Source organism: Eptatretus burgeri, chromosome 13 (assembly GCF_056783735.1).
Source record: "Eptatretus burgeri isolate ZD-2024b chromosome 13, Ebu_testis_v1, whole genome shotgun sequence".
Taxonomy (NCBI): Eukaryota; Metazoa; Chordata; class Myxini; order Myxiniformes; family Myxinidae; genus Eptatretus; species Eptatretus burgeri.
Genome location: NC_140973.1, coordinates 45752508 through 45777774, shown reverse-complemented (window position 1 = coordinate 45777774; position 25267 = coordinate 45752508). Strand labels below are relative to the sequence as shown.

General features: G+C 41.4%; 1 long non-coding RNA gene across 2 annotated transcripts in view; it reads right to left on the bottom strand.

Annotated features, from left to right (window-relative positions):
- LOC147014368 (uncharacterized) overlaps window positions 1–25238 on the bottom strand; it is a 51375-nt gene extending 26137 nt beyond the window's left edge. For both annotated transcript variants that reach the window (XR_015050750.1, XR_015050749.1), the window contains exon 1: window positions 25142–25238. This is a non-coding gene — a long non-coding RNA (uncharacterized LOC147014368). The remainder of the gene's footprint in view (window positions 1–25141) is intronic.
- Window positions 25239–25267: the final 29 nt, after the last annotated feature.

Sequence of the window (25267 nt, the reverse complement as noted above, 5' to 3'; positions counted from 1 at the left end):
TTGTCTCTTTGTGGTCGGATTCGGATGAAATTTTGTGGACAGGTTAGGTGTCTGACAAGGACGAATTGATTCGATTTTGGTGAAGATCTGACTCCGGATCTGGATACGAGAATTATTTAATTTTTAAAGTGATTCTTCACCATTTTGAGATTGGGCCAAAAACGAGATAGTACTGTGTCGCACGATATTTCAAAGATATATTGGGCCCGATATGTTCTTATGGATCAGACATTACGTGGCGGAGGTACGCGCTCCACCAAGTGCCCTTCTAGTTTTTCTTTGCAAGGTCATGGCATTCATTTAACAACATGGTGTGCCACTTAGACTGCCTTGAGATCCTAAAAGAAGTTGATGGGGGTGCGACAGTGTGTGGTGTTCACAAAGCGAAACAAAATCCCAACTCAAGAGAAACTCTGAGCATCCCCTATTCATCTCACACCCTCAGCACCAACACAGCTCCCTTGCTCTGTCCTCGCTGGAGGTGTCACCAAAGTGGCATTCCACACCCCCATTCCAATCGAATTGTGATAACAGATTTGAACCATTTTTATTGTATGAATGGACATGCGAAACATTTTCCTCCAAGACGAGTCAGGGTCTACTTTTTATTACAACTTTTGTGGTTCTTGATTGGAGCAAAATGATAAACCTTCCCAATCAATCTGGCAAGCCTGTGGAGTGGAACTGCGCAAACTTGATTGTGTAAGCACTAAAGTACATTGGTACTTTGCTTACAACTGGTAATTCGCTAAAATGTCTTCATTAATATTAGAATCAGAATTGCATCGTTTACTACACTCATACTACATGTGTACAAGCATGCTCGGGAAGCAAGTTTGCAATTTATGAACCTGAATATTTTATAGATTTTATATTTGATTCGATTGCATGTACTGTACACTATAAATCTCAGGAGAGAGCTTTTGAATGCACAAACGAATTAGAAAGTAAAAGGATAAGGCTTTCCAAAGCCCCTTGTGTCTTGTGATTCATCGTGATGCATTGGTTATCGACACCATCCACATTTATCATGATGTGGAAAATGCCAGAATCTGTGCCCCCCCCCTTTTTCCACTTTCACTTATTTCTGATCCTCATATCCCCCATGCAATTTCCTTTTCTCTCCACTCTCACACTCTCCTCTGCCCCCCTTCCCTCTCCCATCCTCCATCCCACTTTTACTTTTCTCAATTTAACCCCTTCCTCCCTTGCTTACACCATTTTCACATGGCACCTCAGCTCAATATGTATTGGCATTTCAAGTGAAATGTCCTCGAACCAGCTTATTACCTCTACCACCGAAGGAGGGTGGAAGTTATGTTTTCACCCCTGTCTGTCTGTCTGTTTGTCTGTGAACAGGATATCTCAAATAGTTGTGCACGGATTCAGACGAAATTTGGTGGAGAGGTTGTGTGTGTGTGTGACGTGGACCAATTATTATAAACTCTAAACTGTTTCTAAGTAAATGGTGACAGCTTTACCGATGGAGCAGCTACATTAAGCTCCAAGCCTCCAAGTCTTGCTAAAAGGCAAAATTGTGATTCATCGAACACGTCATTGGACAAGTATTAAATTTTGCTCCAAGCTAATGGAATATTAGCTTTTCAACTGTTCCATTATTGTTATTCTAGTTCAGCAGGAACCCTTTAAAATAAAGTGTGATGCACGGACGGACGCACGTGCGCACGCATGCAAGCAGCCGCGCATGGACTGCGCATTTTGGTAATGACACTAGTAAATCGTCCAGATTAATCAATTATTTGTTTTTGTGATCGAAGACTGCTGCAGGAGCTTGCTTGTGCATCTATCACATGCAGGACAAAGACGTTAGGAAATACGTCATTGTACTTTTCCATGCATTCCAAGGACATCAGCAGACAATGGACAAATATGTGGCCAATGTGGATATGTGTGATTTGAACCTGGATTCCCGACATCATAAGTTCAGATGGGAACACAAACACGCCGAGCAGCTGAAAAGACACCAACAACGTCTGGAAGGAGGAGAGTTCGATGAGAGAAGAACTACACTGTGTACAAAGCATGAGCAATGAATGGAGCAAAGAGACCCACGTTTGGTCTCCTTACACCCCGTGAACATTCTACATGCATTTACAGCAGTGAAATGACAAAGGTTGTAGATATGATATAATTGTCCGTTCATTTGCACTCAATGGCATTTATATACATCGTCTTATGGTTGAGCTACTTTGTAAACGTTTTATTTCCCATGATTGGTTGTACAAGGACAACTTTCACCGACCAAAGACGTTTATTGCAGCCTTACTTTTTGTCTAAGGAACCATGAAGGGTCGTAAGCCATAAGGACATACCTTTCAAGGTCATCCTCATATTACACAACATACACGGTGCTTGAAATCCAGCAGAGCGTAACCCCATGTAATGTCCTCCCTAAATGTATTTCGTCACGGTTGCTTTCAGTTCAATATCAGTGCTTTCACCTTACTCTTCATTTGTGCTCCCGATATCAATTGGACGATTTCACCTTGTACAGAGTTTTGATTTTGCTTTGAGCTAAGTCACTTTACGAGGGGAGTTCAGAAAGTTCACTTGCACCGTCTCCATGACGAGACCCAACAATATAATCCTTTTGAAAGAATCCCTTCCCCCCCCACCCCCCCAAAAAACTTTTCTCTGCACCCAATAAGTACAACTACCAGATTTGAGGTCATTCAGTCTCGCGGTTTAGGAGTCCATAGAAGTCAAACACACAAACACAGAAACAGACACTTCTCAAACTACAGAGATCATAGAGCACCTTATGGCTTACGCCATGAAGTTTTGAGATAAAGGCCAAGGGAAGAGTCTTTTAAACTTTTGCTTTGCATTTCCGAGCATGATCTACATTTGTTTTGTTCGTGAACCTTGCATAACAAATGTAATGGTAACCACACAGCACTATGCGCCGCCATATTTGTCAGTATCAGCTATTCTGTCCTCAAGGCATGATGTCATTAATGGTGATCCTCCCAATTTTCCTCATAGTTACTGTGCCCTCAGGGTATTAATATTGTTATGGTTTTGGAAGACCCTGGTAGTTACATCCAACACATAAAGGAACCCTTTAATTTAGATATACTCGTAGTATTTTGTTTAGTTAGTTTACCTCTCCCCTTGTATTGGTGGAAAGGAAAGATGAGTTGTGAATGTAGTTAGAACTATCCCCATTGTTCTCTTCGTCATTCTCCAACTCCGTACTCAAAGCTTATTCTCAAACACCCATTCTCAAACTCCATCCTTTTACTCATTCACATCCTTCATTCTCAAACTTCACTCTCAAACTCCATTCTCAAATTACTTGTCTAACGTAAATCCATTCCACCAGCGGTTCGACCATCTAAGCGGAATTCCAGTGCCTCAATCGCTTAAGCGAGGTTCCAATCACAGCGGGTGGGCATTCATCTCAGATGGCGTCCGTGGTTGCTTAGTAACTCATCGTACCGTGGAGTTATCTGCACCTCGTCGGCTTTAGGGTCAACGGCCGGGAAGTGGGTCCAAGAAGCGCCACATGACCGGCGGCCGGCCAACCCGTAACAATATTTTTTCCAAGTCCTGCTACACAGAAGGTTTATGAAAGTAACAAAAGGTTGATTTGTGTTCTACAGTGTTCAAGTGTATAATTCAACTGATATAAAATAATTTTTTTTAAAGGTTGAAGAAAAAAAAAATTCGGAAGTTTACCGTCGTTGACGCAGCGTCTTTTACACCACCTTATTTGACACATCACGTGCCTGTTGTTTGTGTCTTTTATGACATCCTTACAAACAGTAGGTTTCCTGTTTGGAATGATTTTCAATTTTGTTTGACTGCCAGGCAGGCAGACCGAGTACAAAATTATCTCACTCCTCTCTGCACATGCGTGATCAGGATGAATTCAGAGCCGAAGTACTGCTAAACTCCATGTTCGTTTTCCGATTCGTGTTCGAAATATAACATTCAATTGAAAACAAGTTGTTTCTCGATCATAAACTGACGTTTGTAGACAGAGAGACAGGCAGACAGAAGTGAAACAATTGCTTCACCCCACTTTTCGCTATGCATGTGTGGGGTAAATATGTACATTATGATTAAATGCAATGTCACCCACTGACTTCTTAGTAGCATCCATTTTTTGGAATTCAAAATTACTTCCATCTTAAATTTCAAAAATCGTCGCTGTTCAGGTATATTCCAGTTTACCTTGACGTCCAAGCTTGCGAGCAAATGAGAATACACATCAAATTTTAGGGCCATTGATTTTCATAGTTGCATCAGTCATTCTCAACGTCAAATTAGCAGACATTTTGCATTTCAAAATAACCACTATATTCACATATTTTGTCGTGTTTGGTGACTTGTGTGTTTAGTTAGGAACTTGACCTCAAAGTATGCAGTCCACGTTAGGGTTAAGAGTTCGCATGGGTGTCATTCTGTATTTCAATATAACCACCTCTTGAAATTCATAATGGCTATCACATTGGTGTTCAAAATTTGTACTTCAATGATATTTCATTAATATAACATCTTGCACTTTCAGATTCAGAAAGGACACAGAAGAGATGAGTGAAGACATGCAAGCAAGCCCAGCACCAGTTGCCTTGCCTTCCCCAGCACTGTGGAACATAGTTCTAACACCCAGTTGGAAGAGATCCCGGCAAAATGGAAACCTACTGCTTTCAATATATGCAGAAAGTGTCAAGAGTCGAAAAAAAAAGCTAAATTTAATAAATCAAGAGATGTATCTACATTTGAAACATTCCTTATTCTTATCTTTTAAATTATTATTATTATTTTTCTTTCGACTTCTCCCATTTTTATTTGGGGTCGCCACACATATGATTTCTGACAAGCGTAAATAAGAGATCAGAATTTGGGGGTCTGGACTTTGTCAGTATATCACGCAGACTGAAAGGATTAACAGTGGGCAATCTATTTGACTACACACTGGATAATAATGTACCAATTACAACTGCACACTGGACATAACATCTCAATTCAATCCATAGAATATAATGTAATTTGAATCACAGCATTATGTGAACTATGGAGACCACAAGTATAAATATTCTATAATTGAGGCTCAACTGCATAATGGTGACCATTTTAAAATTTAAATTTCTGTTGTACATCAACAACATGAACAGCAACAACACCATTATGTATGCATTGTGAAAGCAGCCAAAGTTATAGAGTAACAGTCATTGAAAACATGTAGTTATGATGAAAAACTAAAAGACCTTATAAATGTGACAGTTGTGTTTCAGTATAAAATAAATAGTGCCCATTTGGAATTTTAGAACGACTGCCATTTGAGGGCATTAAAAGGTATCAAGTAATTGGTGGCCATTTTGAATTGTGAAAATGGCTGCTGTTTGGGGCATTTTGTGTTTTCAGATGTAATGGCAGTATTTTCTGAAAAATACTAAGATTGTACCTAAAAATGCATATGGATTCCACAACTAGGCAAACTATCACCTTCGAACATGAAAGCAATGACACACTTTCCAAGTTCTGCCCCTCTCCCCCACACCCCCTAAACCTGCCCCCCACCCCCCTCTCACGTGGGATAGCTACGCTCAATCTCAATCGCCCAAAGTGGCGTTATTTCGTGTTTTTACGTCAATTTGATGAAGAATTGCAATTTTTTTATTGTGATGTTGACTGACCTACGCCAAGTTTAAAAAAAAAATTGTCCATATTGTTACAGTTGGGGGGGGGCGGGGTACATGTTGGAATTTCATGGAAAAGTTAGGATTGTAGAGAGTTGCTTGGTCCGTGGATGTGTAGGAGACATCTCGATGTAAATTAAGTAGGGAAACTGTGAGCTTAAGTGTTACGTGTCACCACATTGAGGGTCGTGTTGTATTAATTAGACAGGGATTAAGACCAATTTACCCCAGTATGTAACTGTCCCCTGTGACATTTTCCTACGTTTTTACATTTACAAGCCAGCAATAAAATTACATTCGTATAACAACAACAACAACAACAACAACAACAACAACAACAACAACAACAACAACAGAGCTGCACGACCAAGCAGGTGAGAAGCCCCACCTTCCCGGCTTCGTACCAGCAAGTCAAGCCAACAAGGTTTATGATTGATGAGTTTAAGTGAGAGGGAAAGTAAGGGTCAAAGAGGAAACAGTAGTTGTGAGAGGACAGAGTTGGTGGAAGATACAATTGACGAAGAGGATCTCGTTTTTGCTCTCCTCTCAGCACAATGAAATGGCTGCGTGATTCTCGTGTTTGTGCTGTGTGAATTTGCAGCATGCTGGGCAAGACGCTAGCCATTCCTGTTTGGCTGAGTCACCAAGGTGTACGATTATGAGAAAGGGAGGAAGAGTACACCTCTTAGCAAACTTGTCGTTACACCATTGTCTGTTCAAGGAGAAAGGCAGGTGATCGTTGTGAGCAGACCTCGTGTAAGAGAGGAACATTTGGCATATTCGTTCATGAAAAGAAGCCACATGGCAGTTGGTCAGTCCTTGTGTTGAATACCGCCTCACGAATTACCTCATATACGTTTTTCCGCGGAGAGAGCAGCTCAGCGCCATTTTGGGTGCATCTTCCCATGCAAGACAAAGCGGCTCAACCCCAAAGTTCAATAAAGACCATCTCTGGGCAAAGCTAAGTGTCAGAGTAAAGGGAGGATTTTCTTTCTTTTAGTTTCCCCTTGTCTGTGTCTGTATGTAAAGTATGTGTGTAGAGGCACCTCGACTTTAGGCTTTAATTTACCTCGCATTTTATTGTTACATTTTGAATTATTACCCTTGTAAATATTGTTGGTTCACGAGTCAGTAAGTGACCACTATATTAGTTATGGGTGTGTGTCTGTCTGTCCCGAGCATAGCTCCGTGGGTTTTGATCTGATCCTGATCAAATTTGGGTGGGAGGTTTATATCATGATCCAGTTGTGGTTTTCTGAGAATGGGTGTGCTGCGCCCATTATGGGTGGAGCCACGCCCAAAAAACATGTGTTTTTAGGGCGTAGCTGATTTCAATTTGCCTCTTCTCCGAGGGGGTTTGTCGAATCTGGCAAGGGTTTCGGTATTTGGTTATCCCAATGGCACCTGCATAGCCCCACGGAGCTCGATTTTTCATTTTCGTCCCAAGGTCAAGGTCACAAGGTCACGAACTTAGAAAATGTCAAAAAAATCAATAAATTTGGCATCGATATCCTAGGGTTTTCAACTGTTTCGAATGAAAGTTGGTATGCAAGTAGTGCTCTTCGAGTACTACAAATTTCATCATTTACGTTTTTCCCGATTCCCGCCAGTTTGCCCGTGGCGTCCCCTCGAAGGTCAAAAAATAAAAAAGGCGAACCGTGTACATTGCTCGTGAACCATCGCCGTCTCCAGACTTGTTCGATTTATTTTCATTAAATCCCTGTGTTTATTTTTAGTTGCTGGTATTGTCTATTTGTCGTGGGTTTGAGTATTAACCCCCTTGTGCTGTGCTTTGCATCCATCTGCTCCATCTTTGCTGCCCTTCCCTCCCGTGCGTGCCATAATCTCCGAGGATCACATGTTCGCCTTAAAGGAAAACCGCTCAGCCATCCAGCCTGGTTGGTGTAAACTGCCCGTCCATGACAATTGGGTCGGGCGAATTAACTTAACCACCAAGACTGCGATATTATTATTCAATGTGTTCTCCAGAATCTCGTAATAAAGGTTTGTTGAAGATTTGATGACAAAAGCTCAATTCGTAAAAATGTTCTGGCCTGGACATACGAACTGAATCTCAATAGTCAACAAGGATTTTGATTAAAACATTTTTAACTGTTCCACCACTTCATCGATGACGTTATCTTTACAACCCTTTATACCCCATTAGGAGTAGAATGAGATGTGTGTGCCAAGTTTCAAATTTTTCTGCTCAGTGGTTTCAGAGATATAATGTTTTAATTTGTTTGTGTTTAATCCATGATGGCTGCCATAACACATGACCTATGGCTATGACATCATAAAAAATCACTCTCATTCCCCATGAGGAGTATTTGCTATGTGCCAAGTTTCATTTTTTTCCTTGGTGCGGTTTCAGAGATACAGGTCCAAAATTTTTTCCGTTTTTCCAATATGGCTGCCACACCACGTGACCTAAGACGTCATAATCACCATTACAACATTCCACATGAGTAGTTGCACCAATCATTAAAATTTCGTCTCAATCCGACAAGCGGTTGCAGAGAAAAACATGAAAGTTCTGTGCAGACAAACAGACAGACAAACTGACAAACAAACAGACCCAAATGCAATACCCTCTCCTCTGGTGAGGGTAACTAGAACTGCCACCTCATAACTGCTGGCAGTGATTACCGGGTTCCAAGATGTCTGGCTTTGATACAACACAGGATTGACGAGTTACGGACCGAGTAACAGGCTACGTTCCATCTATTTATTACTTACGCAGTTAGCCCCTTTTCTGGAATACATTATCGGTATCAATTAAATTGGTGTTTAAATAACCTGAACACAAAGTAATAAATGTCATCATGGGTGGACAGGTAAACCGGAACTCCCCCGAGTAATACAAAGCCCCCCAAACGTATCTCTACAATGCAGGATTGATGAGGTATGGACCAAGTAACACACCAAATTCAATCTATTTATTACGTAGGCAGTTAGCCCTTTTTCCTGAATACATAGTCGGTATCATTTGAATTGGTGTTTAAATAACCTGAACACAAAGAAATAAATGTTGACACCATGGGTGCAGAGGGTAAAGCAGGATTCCCTTGAGTCTAATGAGGCCCCACGTTTCTCTACGATGCAGGATTCATAAGCTAAAGACAAAGGAACAGGCCACATTCCATATTTTTATGATATACCCAGTTGACTCATTTTCTTGTGGCCATCATCGGTATCAATTGAATTGCTACTCCTGTACCCTCAAAAGTATACATGCGCAGCCAAGTGAGCCTTATTCCAAAAAAAAAAAATTCTGAAAGGTCTCAGATTCAAACAATTAAATAATTCTGGCTGCAATACCTTGTGGCCGATCGGGCTGAAATTCAAAATATATATTGCCCATCAATACGTGATCATAATTTTGAAGTTTGACGTTGATCGATGAAGCGGTTCCAGAGAAAATATTATTATCTTGCCAAAATGAAGTTTTTGCAAGATAATGTTAGTCAGTTTGTATGTTTTTTTTTGTTTGTTTGTTTGTCTGTAATCACGTATAAAAAATTCTGTAGAGCACAGTTATCATTGGAAATTTTTGTAACTTCGCATATCGGAGCCCTATAGAGGTCCCTTTCAGCGCATAAAATTTTCAAGGTCAAAGGTCAAGGTCACTTTGTCGCAAATCAGGGGAGTCGACGAAACCCTTATTTTTTGAGTAATTTTGATCGGATCGTCTTCAAACTTCATGGGAATATAGTTCATGGTCTGGCGCTCAGCTGATTAATTTTTGTTGGCGATTGGCCTTGACCTTCATGGTTAGCGCCTGAGGTCAAACATATTTGACCCCAAGGTCAAATTTTCAAGTTTTAGGAACCATATCGTGTGGTACCTCAAATTGAACACCTCGATGAGTGCTTTCTAGATATGTCAAGCTTGAGACATTATGACATCATTTGGTGACGTTATGAGGCAAACGCATATTTTTCATGGTTACTCTGTAGAACGATTCTCATCGGAATCTCTCGTAGGCAGATATTCCTCAAGGAGTCGCTCCTGGTGAATAGCAGCTCTGTTCACCTCAGTGTGACCTTAAAGAAGTCACACGTGGTCACCTTTTGGCAAGATACGGATCACCCTGCAGGTGACATTGCTTTTATTTAATATTTTCCTTCAATCCAATATGGCTGCCAAACCATGCGGCTGATTATATTGAAATTACAAAAATACATTTCGTATGCCACCTAGATCATAATTGTGAACTTGGACTTTCATTGTTTTCGCAATTCCAGAGTAAACATTATTTAATATTTTCCTTCAATCAAATATGACTGCCAAACCATGTGACCTATCAATTATTCATTAACAAGCTTGTACACCCAAGGCTTGGGGAATATTTCTGTGAAGTTTTGCCTCAATATGTCCAGCCATTCTGGAGATTTTTTTCGTATTTAGGGTAATTTCAATATGGCCACCAAACCATGTGACCTATCAGTCATTAATAAACTTGGGCCTATTTTGACCTTTTGGTCCATGTTGACAATAATAATTGGCATGTTGAATTGAGTGACCTGAAATTTAAATCCTCTACAAATTTCAAGTCAATCAGATGAAAATTGAGGATTTGAGAAATCCCACCGAAGTTGTTGACCTTTGGCCGATGTTGACCTTTAGACCTCAAAAACAAAAGGGTTCTTCCTTATGACAAACTCTACAATGTGGTAAAGTTTCATGAAAATTGGTTTAAAATTGTGACCTGTAGGCAGACTTAAAATCAGACAGACAAACAGACAAACAAAAAGCCAATGTCACCCGCAGCGTGACCCGTATCTTGCCAAAAGGTGACCACGTGTGACTTCTTTAAGGTCACACTGAGGTGAACAGAGCTGCTATCCACAAGGAGCGACTCCTTGAGGAATATCTGCCTATGAGAGATTCTGATGAGAATCGTTCTACAGAGTAACCATGAAAAATATGTGTTTGCCTTATAACATCACCAAATGACGTCATAATGTCTCAAGCTTGACATATCTAGAAAGCACTCATCGAGGTGTTCAATTTGAGGTACTACACGATATGGTTGCTAAAACTTGAAAATTTGACCTTGGGGTCAAATATGTTTGACCTCAGGCACTAACCATGAAGGTCAAGGCCAATCGCCACCAAAAACTAATCAGCTGAGCGCCAGACCATATACTATATTCCCATAAAGCTTGGAGACGATTAGATTAAAATTACTCAAAAAATAAGGGTTTCGTCGACTCCCCTGATTTGCGACAAAGTGACCTTGACCTTTGACCTTGACCTTCAAAATTTTGTGCGCTGAAAGGGACCTCTATAGGCCGCTGATATGCGAAGTTACAAAAATTTCCAATGATAACTGTGCTCTGCAGAATTTTTTATACGTGATTACAGACAAACAACAACAACAAAAAAATAAAAAACATACAAGCTGACTAACATATCTTGCAAAAACTTCGTTTTGGCAAGATAACAAGCCGGTAGGTGGCGATGGGTCGCCGAGCATGGAAACTATAAGATATAGAGAAAAAATGGATGTCATATAGTGGATAGGGAATCACCTTAAGATTATGCATATCAAATCTCATCGAGTTCCATCGACTGATAACTACTCGGTATCCATTTGAATGAAAAGTACCGAAAATGCGGTTTGAAATCGGAAATCCCCAAAGTTCGAGGGGGTGCTGTGGGTGAACAAAGATCTAAATCGAAAATCCGGCTTCATAGTTTGTGCACAATGTATTCCAGACGATTAGTGTGAATTTTCATGACCATCCAACCATAACCCTAGGAGGAGTAGCATTTGGCGTGAAGGCACCTGCAGCTCTCGCATATTATAGATTTTTGCACTAATTGACCTTTGACCCCTGACCTAAGCGAAATCGGTCAATATGTCCTGAGGTAAAGTTGTAGTACTCATTCAGTACCATGAACCTGCAAAGTTTCATTCGTATCGATGCACTCACCTGGTCGCTAGGGGGCCTTCAATTTTCGCCAATTTTCGCGCATACCCTAATTGTAGGGGGTGCTGTGGGTAAAGTATTCCATATATCACAAAAACTGGAATAAATTTGATAGAGCATCACCTGTAGATCATTCATGCCAAATTTCATAACCCTACGTGGGATAATGGCTTTCGGAATTGATTTTGTGTGAACGGTACCGATTTTGAAGGTTTTTCGGTTGTTACTGGGGAACCAAAGCGTCCCTAGCAACCATCACAATTTCCAAAGCACTGGGTCATAAGATGTACCTACCACCCGAGTTTGGTCAAAATCGGCCCACGTTTACTACCAATTATGCTGATGACCAACGGACAAACATCCAAACAAACAGACAGAATTACTGACAATTAGGGTCACCTATTTCAGCGACCCAACAGACAGAATAACAAGAAAAAGACGACATGCAGAGCACAATTTTTTTTTTTTGCAAAATCCGTAAAACATATTTGATCTCAAGAATAATAGGTAGTTGAATTCAATGACCAAATATGCAACTCCTCTTCAAATTTCAAGTGAATCGGATGAAAATTGACAATTTTAGAAATTCAGCCTATGTCGACATTTTGGCTCAAAAATAATGGGTGGATGAATTCAGTAACCTGAAATATGAATCCTCTTGAAATTTCAAGTCACTCAGATGAAAATTGAGGATTTTAGAAATACGTACCTCCTTAGTTGTTGACCTTGGGCCTATGTTGACCTTTTGGTCCATGTTGAGCTCAAAAATAATTGACTGGTTAAATTTGGTGACCGAAAATATAAATCCTCTTCAAATTTCAAGTCAATCGGATGAAAATTGAGGATTTTAGAAATCTCACCTAAGTTGTTGACCTTTGACTATGTTGACCTTTTGACCTTTTAACCTCAAAAACAATAGGCTTCTTCCTTATGACAAACTCCACCATATGATGAAGTTTTGTTGAGATTGCGACCTGTGGGCGATAAACAGACAAACAGACAGAATAACAAGCCGGAAGGTGACGAGGGATCCGCTAGGGTGGAAGTGCTGGATACGATTCTTTTCATTCTGACCGATCCACCGACGAATTATTCATTGCCAAGACGTATTGGTTCACATGCAATTGTTCCTCTGCCTGGCAAGATTTTTCCTATTGCGTATTTTGCCAACTGGCACTCCTCAGAGTGGAGATGGAGGAAAGTGTAAATGACAAAAAAATGTTCGACCAACCATGTTCTATCACCATGCCAAGACGCTTTCGTTTATGTCTAACCGTTTCGCCTTGATGATATTAATTTATAAGGGACAAGTATTGAAAATAGTGAACGTAGGTCGAGAAAAAGTATTTTTTCGAATTTTGCGTATTTCAGCCCCGACACCCTTGGTGATCGAATCTGCAAAAATGCTGCGGTTCAATTTTGTAGTAGTTATTAAACTCTATCAATACACCGAATTTGAATGTTCCGCCATTGACGGTTTCCGAGGTCAAGGTCACGTAACATATTCCCTGGTTCACCACCTTTCCGTATTCGGAGGGCTGCCATTCGGAAACTATGAGAGATAGAGGAACGTTATGCTGTCGCGATAACTAGATGGGGATGCAAGGAATAGGCAGGAGTTGGTCCGGTCACTCTACCTATCATAGAAGCCGCGCTACGTCAGTTACCATTTGGGTTCTTAAAACGCGGTTTTTCGGCCGCTACATAGCAACGGGTGGTTGCTTAGCAACGAAACTCAAACGCGCACACTCCCAGCCCATATGGCACCTGCTCGCCAAGATTCATCGAAATCGGTTTGCTGGTTTGTGTTGTGGAGTCTCGCGTTGCAGACACACACACACACACACACACACACACACACACACACACACACACACACACACACACACGGAAAACCCGACAATAACGGATATCTAGCGAATCCCAACAAGAAAAAGGCATCCTGCAGAGCATGATACTTGCAAAATCCACCACCCTCTCCAAAGGTTGCCATGGATACATCAAATTGACCATTTTATTGAGATTAAAATTGACAATCTTAAGTAAAGCTCAGGTCAATCGGAAGAAAATTGATTATTTTTCAGTTTGAAATTGATGATTTTAGAAGTTTGACCTTGAGTTGACATTTGACCTTTTGACCTCAAAAATAGTTGCTTTCCCAATCAGTGATGCACAATGCAATTGCTGCTTAATTTTCAAGTTAATAGCATGTAAATTGATGAGTTTTCAGTTGAACACTGATGATTTTCGAAGTTTGACCTTGAGATGACCTTTGACCTTTCGATCTCAAAAATAGTTGCTTTCCCAATTCAGTAATGTACTTTGCAATTGCTGTTTAATTTTCAAGTCAATCAGATGTTAATTGACGATTTTTCAGATTAAAAAATGGATGATTTTAAAAGTTTGATCTTGAGTTGACCTTTGACCGTTTGACCTCAAATAGTTGTTTTCCAAATTCAGTGACACAATATGCAAATCTTATTCTTATTTCAAGTCAATCGGATGAAAAATGACGATTTTAGAAATTTGACCTCAAGATGACCTTTGACCTCATAATCGATAGGCTTCTCAGTTCAGACTACTTCTACAACTTCGTAAAGTTTCATGATGATCGATTTTGAATTATGACCTGCAGGCGATAAACAGACAAACAAACAAATAGACAGAATGATAAAATCGACTGGCCAATATACTTGAAAAATCTTCGATTTCGCAAGGAAAAACAAGAAGAAAGGGGTCAAAACATCACCTCCTTCATCTTCGGTGGCGGAGGTAATAATACTCTACTACATAATTACTTTTACAATGGACTTAAATAACCTCTCATAAAGTGCCATCCAACAAAGGCTGATTGATGTCTTTTGTCTCACTCACTCAAGGTTAATTAAGGTAATTCTCTCAGTCTCAGTCATTCATTAAGTTGTCAGTCAAATCGATTATCTCATCCCAAACTTTGGGGAGAAATATGTGTTTGGTTTCAAGCTCCCAAAGCCTTTTCCTGACAAACAAACAATGAATCACCCTCTTTGCTGGGCAAGTTGTTTTTAAAAGGGGAACCCAAATGCAAAAAAAAAAAATTCTGAAAAATATTGAAAACTAGTAGGGCACTCGGGAGAGCGCATACCTCCGCCACGTAATGCCTGATCCACGATAACATATCGGACCCATCACATTTTTGAAATAAAATGCTGTACAGTACTATATCGTTTTTGGTCCTCTCTCTCAATGGTGAGGACTCACTAATTAAATAATTCTCGTATCCAGATCTGGATCCGGATATTCACCAAAATCTAATCAGTTCGTCCTTGTCACACACCTAACGTGTCCACAAAATTTCATGCGGATCCGTCCACAACTTTTTGAGATATCCTGCACACAAACAAACAGACAAAAAAATGAAATTGCTCGTTGAGCAAGGAATTTCCGGAATAACTTTGTCATATCTCCATGATCTCTGAAAAAACAAAAACCTGGAAATCAATTTGGTTCTTATAAGTCGATAGTGCTACTGTTTAATGAGTTATAGCACTTAGTTTGGTCATGATCATAACTTGGAAGTCAATCGGACTTGAAATGACGTTTTTATCGCAATTTGAAAGTTTTGACCCGAACCCCCTGACATTCGACCCCTGACCGCTAAGAAGGGTGTTGGTGTGACACCCCCAATGAGACATATGGTTGGATGCAGAATTGGAAGATGCACATTTTGGATTTGGTTTGACGTCAATACGACCATTTTAGCGGACGTTATTGCGAAAATAAGAATTTCGGTTTTTCGGTGACCTTGACCTTCACCTTTGACCTAGATTCACCAAAAACGACAAGTGTCTAAGTTGGACCATGGCCGACGTCTCCACCCAGTTTGGTCATGATCGCTGAAACAGTGTGGCTGCTACAGGGTAAACAAACACACAAACAAACAGACAAACAGACAGACACACAGAATGACACACACAACCGATCAACATAATTGCCGAAATCCGAAGGATTCCGGCAATTAACAAACAAAAGGAGGCGATCAACAGACCTGTCAAAAAAATATTTTTTTTTGCAATGTAACAAATAAACAAACAGACCGCAATGCAATATCCTCTCCTCCAAAGAGGGTAATACGAGGAAAGAGACACACACCCATTGATTTGTAATGCAATCAATTGTTACTGATAATCACAAAATTTTTAATTGTTCGATTTCCTCATACTTTACACATTGGTGTTTTTACCACAATCTTCCAGACAGTCTCATCCTCATCGTCTGTCTGTCTGTCTGTCTGTCTGTCTGTCTGTCTGTCTGTCTGTCTGTCTGTCTGTCTCTCTCTCTCTCTCTCTCTCTCTCTCTCTCTCTCTCTCTCTCTCTCTCTCTCTCTCTCTCTCTCTCTCTCTCTCTCTCTCTCTCTCTCTCTCTCTCTCTCTCTCTCTCTCTCTCACCAACATGCTTATTTGCTTTATCATCTCTTTCAGTGTTGTCATGTCAGAGGTCTGGCTAATGCAGAACCTCTAAGCTGGAGGTCTAAGCCCTCGGCGAATGACCAAACGATCTCCGAACTTGCAATGTGTTCAACAGATTGTGATAACTTATACTGTGTTCAATTAACCATTTACATTCTCCCAAGGATCATTCAAATATAAATGAGACTGTTGGTTGCTTATGTGGGACGGCATAAGGTAGGAAAACGTTTCTTACAAATAATGGCCTGTCGTACAGTTTATAGACATGTTGGGAATCAAACCCATACTAAACAGCTTAAAGGTAAGTGTGCTACATGTGTACGTTCTTCACACAAGCACATGCACACGCACACACACAATATTTGGGGAACATAATGAGATATTGAGAAGTAAAAGACAAATTACCCGTTTCCTGGACTATTATGACAATCTGATTCCAAATCCCTCTTGAACAACCAAGTCAGGTCAGGTATGGGAGTAGGCGCCAGAGCAGCGGGTCGCTACTTCCACTTTCCGCAGGTACTACAGGAGCCTCCATCTGGTCATCCCCCATGCATATGCCTGACCCATCCTCATCTCCTGAGATGCCAATCAACCTGCTGCAACCACGAGGAACATGGTCGGCCCATTGGCCTCCTCCACTCACGAGGCTCCCTCGCTGACAGAATCTGGTCAGCAGGATCAGCATCAGGAAAATGAGCCACATGTCCGTACAGCCACAGCTGATGGTCATGGACTATACAGGTGACAAATCTCATCTCAGTCTCTCAGAAACTGCTCGTTGGACACAAAGTATGACCAGCAATAGCCAAGGATTCTCCAAAGAGACATGGTACCAAAGGAGTTAAGTCTCTGTCTCAGATCCCTGGTCAGAGTCCAAGTCTCACATCCATAGAGCAAGACTGGAAGCACGAAGGACTTAATGACTTGGACTTTCGTCCTCCAGCAAAGGTACCGACAGCGCCACACCCAATGATACAATGAATCCATGACTCCGCAGGCCCAACTCAGATGTCTATTGACATCTGGTTCACAACATGCAGAGACATGAATATCACTGCCAAGGAAAAGTTAATCTCTCAATGATCTCAACATCCTCACCACAAACAAGTACAGACAAGACAGCAGCATCCAAGATGCCATTGAAAGCTTGGATCTTAGTTTTGACCCAGGAAACCTGAAATCCCAGTGGCTACGACTCCTCATTCAGTGTCTTGAGGGCCCCCATAAGGATATCCAAGCATTTCCGCAAATATGACTGAATTATCTGTAAAATCAAAGTCAGAGATCTCGACATTCTCAAATGACACACCACAGCTTGATCTCTCCGACATTCCTCCTCAGAATGCAGTCCATACATGCACTGAAAAGTGTGGGGGCCAATACTCACCCCTGACAAACTACAGTAATAACTGGAAGTAAGTCGGAGATGGAACCACCACACCTCAGAGCACTCTCAGTACCAGAGTGTAGTTCAGAAATCAGATTGATCAGTTTTCGTGCCACCCAATGTAGACTGGGAATCCTCTAGGGGGCATCCCGATTCACTGAATCTAGCACTTTGCAGAGATCAACATAGGCTGCAAGCAGCCCCCTACCGAAACTCACGTCTGCATTCGGTGAGGACCTCAAGAGCAAAGATAGTCAATCGTTGACCTCTTTGGTGTAAAGCCTTACTGCTCTGGGCGCTGGTGCTCAAGCAGATGGTGGTGAATCCTATCAATAATTATCTGAGCAAAGACCTTGCCTGGCACTGAGGACAGTGTCACACCTTGGTAGCTGTTGCTGTCCTGGCAATCACCCTTCCCTTTCCAGAGAGGGGCAACAAGGCCTCTCTTCCAGTCAGTTGGGATGATGCCCGTGTTCCAGGCAGAGTACAGAACTGCATGCAATGACACAAGTACAGCATTTCCACCAACCTTGAGAAGTTCAGCACGGATGCCACGGATCCCAAGAGCTTTACCCCCTTTCAACCAGTTCACTTTCGACAAACGAAGGTGGTTCACAGATGATTGGAGGGTCAGCAATAGGGATAGTTCCACCCCTGATGTCCAACTCAACAGCTGGTGGGTCAGCCTGGTTCAGCCGCTCAAAGAAACCAGCCCAGCAGGCTTTCATTTTGGACCCCTCTGTCAAGAGTCCACCACCCTCTGCGGTAACTGCAGTACACCAGGGGACAGGCTTGAAAGAACACAATGCACAAATTCCTGAGTAAGCAGGATGAGAATTAGTTGAGCACAGGTGATGCTCTATCCCTTCACAGATTCCTCAGATATAGGCCTGCTTGTCCACCCTCAGCACACTCCAGTTTTATGCCTCAACTCCCTGAACAGTTCAGCTTTGCCATTCAGCCTGGCCCTGCGACTCTGGTCAATGGTATCCAGTGTCACTTGAGAGACAAAATTCTTCTTCGCCCTACTATGAGTTCCAAGACATCTACTGGCAACATCAAGGACGGTGGTCTTGAAGGCACTCGACAACTCTTCAGGATTCCCCAAAACATCCTGACTCCCCACATCCCCACTCAGCCTGTTCGCAAACTCCTCAGATGCCCTCTCATCCTTGAGCTTGCCAACATCCAGCCTAGACTGGGTTGGTACCAATCTCTTGGATTTAAGTTGAAACTTCAGAGTTCCTACGACAAGCCTGTGGCCGGTATTGAGGAACTGAGCTCTCCGGTAGACCCTGCAGTTCTGAATCATCCTCCAGCGACCATTAGCAGTACTTGGACATGTTAAACAGTGTGATTGAGTATGAGGGTGGTATATAAGACTGCTTCAATGGCGCTAAATCTCTGGAAAGTTTTTTTTAAAACAATCTTTGAAATCATTGTTTATTAAAATTGAGGAATGTACTTCAATACTACATGGGGTATCGTGTTCTATGAACTCTCTATATACCCTCGCCGAAGGAAAAGGTATTGCTTCTTGGTCTGTTTGTTTGATTTGTTTTGGTTGTGTTGTGTACACAGAACTTTCATGTTTTACTCTGAACCGCTTGTTGGATTGAGACAAATTTTTCACTAGAGGTGCAACTACTCATGTGGAATGTTGTAATGATAATTATAACGTCATAGGTCACCTGGTGTGGCAGCCATCTTGGAAAAACAGAAAAATTTTGGACCTCTGTATGTCTGAAAACGAACCAAGGAAAAAATTTTAACTTGGTGCATGGCAAGCACTCCTCATGGGGAATAAATGTGATTTTTGATGACATCATAGGTGCCTTTGTTACGACATCATAATTGCATATGTAGAATGCTACATCTGATCAGTATGAAATTTTTTGAGGGTCATCGAGGAATAAAATGGTCCACAGAAATTTTTTGATGATGTTATCGGTCACGTGATTTGGCGGCCATATTGTTTCAAAAAAACCTTCAAAAATCTTCTCTGAAGTGGCTGAGCAGATCGAGGCGAAACTTTACACATATCACCACCTATCCATGAGGAACAAAAGGTTCATACGTATGATGGCATATGTCACATGGTTTGGTAGCCCTATTGGATTTACCATAAAATCTATATTAAAAAAGGAAACTCTTCTTCTCCAGAACGGCTGGACAGATCATGGGGAAACTTCACAGAAATATTCTCTAAGCTTTGGGTGTACAAGTTTGTTAAGGAATAATTGATAGGTCACATGGTTTGGCAGCCATATTAGATTGAAGGAAAATATAAAATAATGTTTACTCTGGACATGAAACGACATGAAACTTATTCAATCGACATGAAACTCCACAATTATGATCGAATAGGGATGGGGGACACATGTTTTAAATTTCAACATTATCACACATGGTTTGGTAGCCATATTGGATTTACCATAAAATCTGTATTAAAAAAGGAAACTCTACTTCTCCAGAACGGCTGGACAGATCGAGGGGAAACTTCACAGAAATATTCTCTAAGCCTTGGGTGTACAAGTTTGTTAAGGAATAATTGATAGGTCACATGGTTTGGCAGCCATATTAGATTGAAGGAAAATATAAAATAATGTTTACTCTGAACATGAAATGACATGAAACTTATTCAATCAACATGAAACTCCACAATTATGATTTAATAGGGATGGGGGACATGTTTTAAATTTCAACTTTATCACACATGGTCTGGCAGCCATAATTATTTAATTTTTGATTTGGGTTCTTTTTTTTTTTAATAAGGCTCACTTTAATAAGGCCTGGATGGGTTTGAGGGTAGAGGAGAAGCAGCTGAAATGTGAATCCTATCCAGGTTCCTCCTGATGACTTCATCTTTTCTTTTTACTTATTTGGGTTCCTTCTGATTACTCCAATGCAGGACTGCACCGATTTGGTCTTCCATTTGATTTGAGTTGAATCTATTTTAATCCCATTCTGAATTCAATTAAATAATCATAAAAAAACGTCACGGGTCAGGGTCAGGTGTCTAATCAAAGCGGGGTTGCTTCAAAGTGGGACGTCTTGGTACCCGGTCATCACTGCCAGCAGTTATAAAGTGGCAGTTGTAATTATGTGTCCTATTAATTACGTGACACACCAGTACACAAACGCCACACAAAATCCACCACACAAAACTCCACAAACACCACAGAAAACAAGTTCTCGCGATGGTCTGCAATCTTTGATTGCTCTTTCTAGTGCTGACCAAAGAGGTCGAATACTTTTACGACCAGGGAATTTTTACAACCAGCCTCAAACTCAGGAACCTAAGATCCCAAGCCAACCACCCTAACCACTAAGCCAATACCAAGCTGTAATTTATCTTAATGTGGTGTTATTGGTTGGGGGTGAATACTTTTGCAGGTAACTGCAGCTATTCTCATCCATATGCATCCTGCAGCCGGAATCATCTCCCTTTCGGACTGTCATTTCGGTTCAACTCTAGTTTACATCCTCCAATGATACTGTTCTTGTTCACACCTCAACATCTATGCCTACACAGGTGTGGTTCATGTCAGGTATCGTTCGCAAGGCTCTCATGGCGTTTCTAAGGCCAAAACATAAAGGAAAGAGAGCATAATAACACTATGAAACAACGTAACCATTTTAAAATGAATAACTCCATGTAATTTATGATCTAAACTTAAGTCATCCAACAAGATGGTACAGAGATAACAAACTTACCTTTGAGCTGTCTCCTCTGGGTTTGATTCTCAACCCGACTACAAACTGTCAGATTGGAGCTTTGTTGTTAGTGTGTTGCATCACAAAGTTCAGCATCCCTCGGATTGACATTATGCTGGGTATCCCATCTGCTAGCATTCACTATAGCGATTCCATGGTGTCTTTTGCAAAGCAGCCAGTACCGTTTTTGAAGTCTTTGGTATGAATCGGCCAGGATTTGAACCACCAACCTCCCTAGACTCAGAGTGGACACTCTATCCATTACATCACCGAGTCTGGGTATAATCCAGTGCATTCTCCAGGATACTGCATCGGGCTCCCCCTAGCTCATAACACAAACTCATATTTATTGCCTTGCCACTGTGAAGGGTACAGTTAATTTGTTGCATTTAAAAGTTGTGCTTTTTTCATACATGATCATGACCGAGGCTCGTGGAAGAGCTCGAGCAGAATTGAAGGGAACAACATGGAAGGGGGAACACCAACAGCAGAGTATAAGTGAGAGTAAGATCAAGGAGAGGGGAGAAGTAGGCTACACATGGAGGTGAACAAGCTGCACATAAGCTGAATGAAACAGAGCAAGAAGAGGAAGGGGAAAGTGGGGATAAAACAGAAAAGGAACAAACCAACCGACAACAAACAAATGAAAAGAGGTGAGGAAGAGGGAAAATTATAATAACCTGGAAAAAGGGAGTACTTGGGAATTGGGTCATTTGGGGTAAAATAGATCATGAGTATGGATGAGGGGTAACCTAAGGTAGTGATGAACGGCTGCCTTGAAGCCCTGGAGGGAAGAATGGGACTGAACAGACTGGGAAGGTGGTTCCACCGGTGAGAGAAAAGAGGAACAAATGAGTAGAGGTGAGCAATGAACCTGGATTTAAGGAGTTGAGGGTTATTGGCAGACCATGTGTGCCCTGCAGAAACTATGAAGGGACAGAGCCAAGAAAGGGCAGACGGTGCAATACCAAAAAGGAGGTAGTAGAATATGGAGAGGCCACCAACCTGTCTGCGATGCGAAACTAACAGGTCTAGATATTCAGCGTCGTCATGGGAGATCCCAATGGTTTTGAGGGCCTTACTTTCCATGGCATCAAAAAAAAACAACATGCGAGGTGGGGTGCCAGCCCAAAGGGGGGGGGGAGCAGTACTCCATCAAGCTGTGAATTAAGGCCTTGTAAGTTGTCAAAAGTCTCAGATTGGCAAAGGAAAGACCTTGCACGACGAAGGATGCCCAGTTTAAGATTGGCTTTCGAGGCCATGTTGGAAATACAGTTTGCTGAAGAAAGATCATTGCTGAAGGTAAGGCCCAAAAGTTTGAGTGACAACGTCTACAAGTGGTTTGTTTCATCTTGTAGACAACGTCTACAAGATGGGAGGGTTGGCCAGATGGTCCTTTCAGAGAAACAGGGTGAGCGTGTGGGGATTGACAGGATGAAAAGACAAATTCCAAGTGTTGGACCAGCTTATGATTCTATCAAGGTCTGCAAAGAGGGAAGCGACTGCTGCCTGTCAGAAGGATGAGTACAAATGATATGGCAATGGGTGGAAACATCAGCAAAGTTTAATTCTTCATATGTATTTATCTCTATGCCTGAAGAATTGTCCCTTAGCAGAGTGGATTTAAATTATCGTGTGAAGCAATTTTCAGGTTTTTGATTTTGTGGAACCAACCGCTCCTCCCTGTGGGTTCCTTGCCTGTTTCATTCCCACTCAAATCGATGATCGATGACCTCCACAGGGGTGAGTCAGTTGGCCACGTTACACTTAATAATTACCTCCGCCACCGAAGGTGAAGGAGGTTATGTTTTCACCCCTTTCTGTCTGTTTGTTTGTTTGTCTGTTTGTGCACAGTCAATGCCGGATTTAGACTTGGTGAGGCCCTAAGCTGTATCAAGCTTGGAGGCCCCTTGCTAAAAATTACACCAGAAGGTCTCACAAAAATTGAAAACATGTATGCCTTTTAATTATTGAATAGTAAGGCATTTAAAGTGAAAATACAAATTACATTTTCAAATGAATGCATTTACTGATTACATATCTATCATTTGATTGGCTTGATCTCTATCAAAGATTATAATATAGTATACCATGGAAACAACACTTAAATGTAATTTTAACATACATTAATATATATATATATAATATATATATATATTAGATATAATATATCTATATATATATATATATATATATATATATATATATATATATATATATATATATATGTACAAAATGCTGACAAAATAAGTCATCAGGATCACTTTTATTAATGTAAGTAATAATGAACTTGTTTGTAAAATGAGAAAAATGAAATCAGAAACAACTTAAAACATTTTCTTTCTTGATTTTTCAAAAGTAAAATCATGAATTGTGTTCTCAAATGATATGCCACGCAGCTTATCGCTTTCTATGCACATGATATTAAGTGCAGACAGTTTTTCTTGAGACATGGTTGCTCTCAGTTAATTTTAGATTCTCTTTAGCTGTGAAAATGACCTTTCTCCTGAGCAATTTATTCCCATCAGACATAAGAATAGTGTTCTTTTTTTTTTCCTTTTTAAAAATATTTTTACACGTCTTCTCACTTCTTTTTTGAGGCCCCTGTGGATTGTGAGGCCCTAAGCTGTAGCTTGTTTCGCTTATGCCTAAATCCTGTGTACAGGATATCTTAAAAAGGTGCGGTCGGATTCGGATAAAATTTTGTGGACAGGTTCAGTTTGTGACAAGGACGAACTGATTCGATTTTGGTGAAGATCCGGATCCGGATCTTTATACGAGAATTATTTCATTTTTAAAGTGATTCTTCACTATTGAGAGATAGGGCTAAAAACGATATAGTTCTGTATGGCATGGTATTTCAAAAATATATTGGGCCGGATATGTCCTCGTGGATCAGGTATTACGTGGCGGAGGTACGCGCTCCACCGAGTGCCCTTTTTTTGTTTTAATTTGTGTTGCTGCTCGGTTGTTCCCATACAACAGGGTTGCAGCTAGTCTGGTTCATCCAACACCATGATGTTCGTTACATGTCCGCCATCAATAACGAATCTCGGCTAGCTGGATTCCCCATTAGCAAGGTATAACCAGAGAAAAGGTGGAGTGCGAGGGATCGACAAAGCAAAGAGCGGCAGCCGAGGCTCCTGGATGCTCAGCCGGTGCGGAGAATCAAAGCAATTAGTTTGCAGAGCTCCAACGAGCGCATCCCGGGAGATGTTGGGGCGGCGCGGGAATGAGAACGGATTAATTACCTTCTCAACCGAAACATAGAGACGTGTGGAGCCGCCTTTATAGCTCAACCGAGCAACGCGCCAGTTGATAAGCGAACTTCGTACCCGGTATAATGCGGTGCCAGCTGTCGCGACCTTCTAAGGTTCTACTTTGATCTCTACTGATGAAATAGCGATCTGCATCTCGAGTAACGTCGAAACGTATCTACTGCCTTATAAATGAGAAGATAAATGACGACCACCTTTAACTGGTGACGTCACAATGCTTCGTGCCATCCTTTTCAATGGAAATCCGAGCACGAATTGTCCCGCGCGTTTTACCGTCCTGCTGAGAGTCGGGAGGGTAAATAGGGATCGGACGTACAACTGAAAATTGGAATCACCATTATAAACGACTCCAGCAATTGAGAGATCGAAGAAGCGACCACGGTCCATTCAGATCGAGGCGTAAAGATTCCATGACAAAGAATCAAGTAGGCCTGAGCCGTTGCTAGGTTACGTGAAGAGCCTCCTACGTTTGACGTCACTTGCCGAGGACTGGATACGACTGGCTGATAGTGTGTGTACCTTTTACCCATTACCTTGTACCCTCGGTAAACCTGGACCTTCAATACTATACTGAGTACTCGCTACTTGATAGTCCTCCAACGCAGGACCCTCCACCCCACATCAAAGCCTCCATTTTTAGTTCTTAACCCGACAAACGAATTGTTGGTCCAAAGGTAACACGCATACTCGGTAATCCCACCACACAAAGCATGAGCCCGAAAAAGGCTCCACCAACCGCCAGCTTAGCTCGTCCCATCAGCGCCCACTGCCAGTTTCACTCTACTCAGTCCGTTCCACCAATCAGCGCCCACTGCCAGTTTCACTC